The sequence below is a fragment of the Aythya ferina genome (genome assembly GCF_964211825.1).
Source record: "Aythya ferina genome assembly, chromosome: Z".
NCBI lineage: Eukaryota > Metazoa > Chordata > Aves > Anseriformes > Anatidae > Aythya > Aythya ferina.
In genome coordinates, this window is record NC_140299.1 from 72097312 (window position 1) to 72104495 (window position 7184).

Consider the following 7184-nt stretch of genomic DNA (forward strand, 5'->3'; position numbering starts at 1 on the left):
GCTTTGTGTACTTGTGTACTTCAGATTGATGAAGTACACAACCTGAACTTGCATACTTGTGTACTTCAGGTGTACTTGTGTACTTCAGGTTGCTATTTTTTTTATTTAGCAGCCTAGATGCAATTTTCTAACACTCTGGGCTGTCCTGTGCATCAGAAAATAAAGAAAAAGCATATTAAGTATGAAAAACATGTAATAATAAACCCAAGAGAACTTGGGCCTTTTTATTTAGTTAGTCCCCTGTGAAATAAATCTATCAACAGATATGGGCATGTTTACTGTCACTAACTAGATGATGAAAGATATGCGTCCAGCCTAGTTTGTGTCCTTAAAATCATACTTCATCCTATGATAAAAAAAATAGACTTTTTCCAACAGCCAACACCGTTTCCCTGAAATGTTCTCTACAATTAAATCCATTATTGGTCACAGTGAAAGGGAGGACTTGGGAATAGATAAACCTGGTGCATGAAGGAAAGCCATTCTGAGGTTCTTACTGCCTCATTTTTTTTTACATTTGATGTAGAAAAATAGCTTCTTCAAGAGTAGAGTTACCTGACTTATTGAGGATATCATTGTAGTAGGAAATATGCCTTAAGAGTGACACCTTCTTTCCATTGTCCACAAAAGAAGTTGACAACAGGTTTAGGTCCAGACTTCTGTATTTTAGACACTGAAATTTGGACAAGTCAATTATACCCCTTCTTCAGTTATCCCATGGATGCTTATATGCATCTTCTTCTGTGAGCAAGAACTTGATGATGAAGTCTGACTGCCCATCTTTCTCACTCATGAAACAGAGTTTTACAATGAATTCTTGGCTTTTGGAGATATTTTGGAAAAATTATGAAAAAGTAGGTGGGTACAGGTTTACTGTGCAGGTCATGCAATTGTCCTAGAAACTGCCTATGCTTAAAGGGCATACAAATGTTCAATGTCTGGTGACTTTTCTTTAATATTTAAAACCTGTTTAATGTAATATAATTAATACTTAAAAACTGTTTGTAGTAAGGTGATTTCCTCTTGGTATTTTGAAGTTGACTATGTTAGATTGGAAGACTATAGTAGCTAGGTTTTGTGATAATTTAAAGGATATAGATTTTTCATGTTGCATAAATAATTATGCACAAATTAGTGTTGGTCTAAACCTGGTCAATTGTCACTGGTAGCAAAGTAAGACCCACTATAAAAGAGCATTATCAATGCTGTGCTGAGAAAGTTACAGTCAGTGGGATGTCTAGAAGTTAGCATACAGTCAGCCTCAAAAAGAACACACTTAATACAATATATCTATAAATGGAAACACTAGGTCTTGGTAAATGTGCCTAGATGAGAAATGTGCAGCTGTACATATGTTTAGTCCAAAGGCACACCATTCTGTTTCATAGAGATTGAAAGTTCACATGCTGAGGATTTTGATGTACCAGATCTCTATCTGATCCCAGACTGTCTTTGAAATCTGGGTGAAAATATTTACATTTCAGTAAGAGTATTTGACGAAGAAAAATTGGAAAATCTGTTGCACTTCAAATTTCTATGCATTTATTTCATTTTATTGGAAGGTCAGTATGTTCTTCCAACTTGAGTTCTGCTTGATAGAGTATATTTTGATGATAGAGAACTTGGCCAACGGGCTAACCTTTGTTACCCCCTTTTTAAGATCTTTCAGTAGAACTAAGAAAATTTCTATCATATTGCAACATCCAACTGCAATAATTGTGCTTCTTCCAGTTGTGTCTATGAATCATTTTACACATTCAGGTTAAAAAGAGCTTCAAAATTATTTTTTCCACCATTTGATTGAAAAGATTTCCTCTCTTTTTGATTCCAAAGTGATGTCTGTCACTTTCCTTATCAATGGAGGCTCCTTTGACACAGAAAGCCCTTAAGAGGAGGATGGGAAGAAGAACTTACATCAATGGCTCCTCATTTAAACTGAACAGAGTATGAAGTCAAGAATACCAGTGTTTCTTCTGACAGTAGTGTTAGGTGAGAGCAAGGAAGAGTGATGTGCTACTAAACTTGGCAAGATTGTTGCCTAGCTGACAATGTCTGTAACATGTTCAGGGACTGGCAGAAGGGTGAAGTTGTTAGGGGCCACTTGTAATAAGCAAAGGTCTGCACTCATTACAGCTGCATGAGGGATCAGAAGACAAAGCATCTCAGAGGTTTTTTTTGACAAAGTGAACAACCACAGAGGTAATGGAGGCTTGAAACAGGGACTTGATGTCAAAATACAAAAACTTAAAAAGCCATATATCATTCAGGACAGAGGGTGGCTGCAGGCCTTTGGCAGTATGTTGAGCAATTAAATGGCTATTTCCTAATGTAGCGCAGAGACAATTATATGATTTGGTCTTCCTTTCAAGCATTGTCTTATTCATCTGCTGCCTTATCCTAAAAAATAAATGCAAATGTTGCCTCTGACAGAGCTGTCATCATTTCAAATGCTTCCATACAAAAGACTGCTGATCTTTGCTTTTTCCTTCCTACTTTTTTTTTTTTTTTTTTTTTTTTTTTTTTTTTTTGTCATCATGAGTAATATGTATGCAGAATTCTGCTTAGACTTTAAAGTCTCCTTTTCACTTTCCCACCTTTTATTGCTGAGTGTGACACTATGTTGCATGGAATATCCCTTTGGTTGGTTTAGGTTGGCTGCCCTGGTGATGTCCCCTCCCAGCCTGCTAACTCTGGGTGGGGGGTTGAAGAGAGTCCTGATGCTGTGCCAGCACTGCTCAGTACAACACTGGTATCACACCAGTGTTGTTCTAGCTAGAAGTACAGAGCACAGCATTGTGTGAGCTGCTGTGGGGAAAGAACTGCATCCCAGCTAGACCCAGTACAGCATACAAAGGATGAAATATTTTTGCAAGTCCTGTCCATATTCATCCAAGGGGTCTGAAAGTATGTCTGAAGGTAGAGGCTGGCAGTAGCTATGGTTGAGATGAGGCGCATATGAACACAGGACAGCAAAGTCTGCAAGGTATGCTGTGGACACTACACAAGCAGAATGCCTGTTGTGGGCTTGTTGCAGATGAAGAAACCTGGTGCCTGTTGGAGTCAGAGTGGTGGGCTGACCATGGGTGGCAGCCAGGTACCCACTCAGCCACTCTTTCACTCCTGCTCCTCAGCAGGACAGGAAGAGAAAATAAGGTGAAACATCTTGTGAGTTGAGATAAGGACAGGGAAATAACACGCAAGTTACTGTCATGAGCAAAACATGGCTTGGGGGAGCATTAATTTAATCTGTTGCCAGTTAAACTAAAAGGAAACTAAACCCACCTTCTTCCCATGCTCCTTCTTCTACCTAGGGACTGCAGTCACTCCATAACACTTTGTTTCTGCTGCTCCTTCATCCTCACTCTCTCCCTCTGCTTCTGCATGGGTTCTTTCCCATGAGATACAGTTCTTGAAGAACTGATCCCGCATGAATCCCTCATGGTTTGCAGCTCCTGCCAGAACTCCTGCTCTAGCATGGGATCCTGTCAATCGGCTGGAGTTCCAGCCAGGGGGCTGCTCTTTGTAGGCTCCTCCACAGGCTGCAGCTCCGGCCCGGGGCCTGCTCCTCTGGGGGCTCTCCTCCAGGCCACATCCACCTGCTCCACCGGGGGCTCCTCCACCCATGGGGGGGCTGCAGCGTGGAGATCTGCTCCATGTGGGACCCATGGGCTGCAGGAGGACAGCCTGCTCCACCAGGGGCCTCTCCCTGCACAGCCCGCAGGGGAACTGCTGCTGCCTGCCTGCAGCACCTTCTGCCCTCCTTGGCACTGCCTGTGGGGGCTGCAGGGCTGGCTCTCACCCCTCTCTCCCAGCTGCTGTTGCCCAGCACTTCTTTCCCTTCCTTAATCCTACTCTTCCAGAGGCTCACCCAGTGTTGCTCATGGCTCAGCTCTGGCCAGCAGCGGGTCCCTTTTGGAGCAGCTGGAGCTGGCTCTGCTCTGACATGGGGCAGCTGAAGGGTTCTGCTCACAGAGGCTGCCTCTGAAGCCCCTTGCTACCAAGCCCTTGCCATGCAAACCCTGCATGGTGTAGTGTACCATTATATGTATATATATATATATATATATATATATTTATATATTTTAACTAAAAATGTCACCTACATGTATATTTGCCTAGCTCAGCTTGAAATGAAGCAGATTATTTCTTACATATAAATTTTCCCATTTAAGTTGCTATGTGAAGTTAAGGATGAAATTAAGAACCTTTTGGCAATTATGCAATATAAACATAACCGTATCGGAGAGATAAGTTCAAATTATTTCTAAAGTGGGTTAATGGAAAAATTACTTTTTTTTTTTTTTTTTGGTGGATATTGATTATGATGTGGCTAGAAGTCAATTTAATAGTAATTATTGTTAAAGTAATGGATTTACTTTAGGTAAATCTGGAATCTTGTGTGCAACCTTCCTCTTCATTATTGCAGTCTTAATGTATTAAATTATTTTTTATCTATGCAATGGTATTCGTTACATGTAAAGCTTCCATTTCAGTGATGAATGCCTCATACAAATTTGCAAAATAGGTTAAAAAATGCAGAGAAGGTTAAAATTAAACATATTTTTTCTCCATATTTCTATTTTTCTTTCTCAGCATTTTCTCACTGTTTCAACTTTTTGATGGAAATAGTCATATAGCTCATACTTGGACTTTTTATTTTTTTTATTCCCCCGCCCCCATACGTATTTATTTATGTATTTATTTATTTTCTGTCCGATTTAAGCCACGGGAATAGTATCATAAATTGCAGCACTGCAATATTTAGTGTGAAGCACTGAAGGCAATTAATTTCTTAGAAAACTGTTTAAGCCTCATTTAAGGAGTAAACATTATTGATCAGGTTAGACTGATCCTGCATATAAGTAAAGGCAGTATTTCTATGCTATTCATCAAACACTGCCATTTGCAAATCATAAAATCATGGGAATTGTATTGTTATTTATGCAGAAGTATCATGGTGTTCCAATAAAGGGATTAAAGTTTGCAACTTTCCAAATGCTTGTAGGTGTGAAGATGGTCAGGATAAATCTGGGGGCTATCCTTCAAGAGGCTGTGGAATATCCCCGCTCTGGGCTGTTCCTCTCCTTTGACAGCATTTCTCCTGCACAGGGGTCATGGGCTTCAATTTTCAGGTGCATATGGACACAGGAAGCATTACCTCATTGCTCTGGTTTGGCATTGGATGGTGTGTATTCAGATGTCCTTCCTCTCAAAAAGGGATAAAAAATTTAGTTTCATAATGTCACTGACTTAGTAGAGAGGCCACGGGATAAGATATTTGGTATCTTAATGAGAGGGGAAAAGAGCAGGAGAGAAACACTGTGTCATCCATTTCTATTTATACAGATATGCGACAATGAATTCAAACAAAAGTCAAGCTACTTTACCTACTGAGATTTGATAAACATTTTGAAATGAACCTTTTTCTTGCATTTACCAACCACTGTCAGAGATAAGCAGACCTCAGACAGATGTTTTGCTGTTCACCTGAATCAAAACCAAATTAAGCTGAAGGATGTACTTGGTTGGATTCATTTGAGTGACAAGCAGCTTTGTTATAAATATGAAATGGTGCAGCAGAGATGAACACGGTATTCAAATAGAACATTGATTATAGAGAACTACAGCATTTCGTTGTCATTTCCTGACTGATACTTCATGTTGCTTCTGGCATGTTGCTTTCTGACAAAATGCACCTACAACATACTGCACTGATTGAGAATGGGGATAAGTCCCATTAGTTTGAGTACTGTGACTTTCTTCAAAATGATGCTCTATGTGATATTTAATCTTTCCTGCATCCCCAGCTGTAGCCTTGGAGAGAGTACAAGTAGTCTGGGTGGAGGTTGTCCTCAGCTCTTCAGCAGGGCATGGGCCGGTCCCAGAGTTCCCAGTCTTTGCTGTGTCTGTGGTGTTCTTTAGGGTAGGTGAATCAGGTAAGTACAGACAAAGGTGGGTTATGTGATCATGGAGGAAACTGAGAGTTTGCTTGAAGATGTGCAGAATGTATCCAACAAAGACAGGAAGCTAGGAAGGTGCAAGGACTGACATGCCATTGACACACCTGCAGGCACACTGAATAAAAGTCTGAAGTCATAGAGAAATAGTTTTCATGAATTGGAGCCTTTGTTATGCGTTTATTTTCTTTTCTTCAAAGCTGGACATCTCCTTTTTAAAATGTCATTGATGGTTTTTATTTTCCTATTCTGAATACAGGCCACATTTATTTATTTATTTTTAGGGCAGAAGCAGAGGAGAAGCTGGGAAAACTGACATTCTAGACAGACAAAAAAAGTTGGACTCTGCCAGCTTCTTGCTGTGCTCTGTTAACAGCTGCCTAGGCGCAGGGCTCTTCTCTTGCAAGTCCTCTGCAGGTACAGAACCAACAGTTCTGTGTGCTAAATGCCTGGAGCATTTATTACTTTGTCCTTCTCTATGTTCAATTAAACCTGCATCTCATTATATTGCTACCTACCGTGTTCTGTTCACATATTGGCCAAAATCTGCTCTTCAAATCTCCTAATTGAGGAAGTTTGCATGAAAACAACTGGCGAGTACAGTTCTCCCCTTTCTGGACTAAGGTCAGGGCTCAGCAGTCTCAGTCAGGGTTTCTGCTGTGCCTTGAAACCCTAGTGCACGCTCCTGGATTGATAATAAGTATGCTGAACACCACCAGACCAAGTTCATCTGCTGCTGAGGAGAAGAGCTGCAGTGGTGATGGATCTGACCCTGCAGTTTTCAGTTCAAGTGATCCATCAGTTTAACCTTCTATTTTTCAAGAACCTTTCCTCACTTGTAGCACCACTGAGCAAGGAGCTACAGTGAGTTTCTACAAATCATTCTGACTGTTTACTTGGGAAGGCAGGGGAAGCTTGACAGCTCTGACAAAATACTTCTGTGGATAAAATGCATGGGGGCTGTGGGGGACACAACAGAAACCATCTTTCCAAACAATCAATGTTTGTCAGCAACCTTAACCTCTTCTTCTAATCCTCTCCTTTTGGCCAGAATTTGATTCAGAATGGGGAGGGGGGGGGGGGGGGGGGAGAATCAAAACAGATCTATGCAGTGGAAAAACTTCACCTTCCTCCTCCCAAGTCCGTTGGAACACAAAGGTCTACCTAAAGTAACATGGCTAAAAAAGCCTCTTGTGTAGAAGAGTTATTTCTGAAAATGGGTCTGCA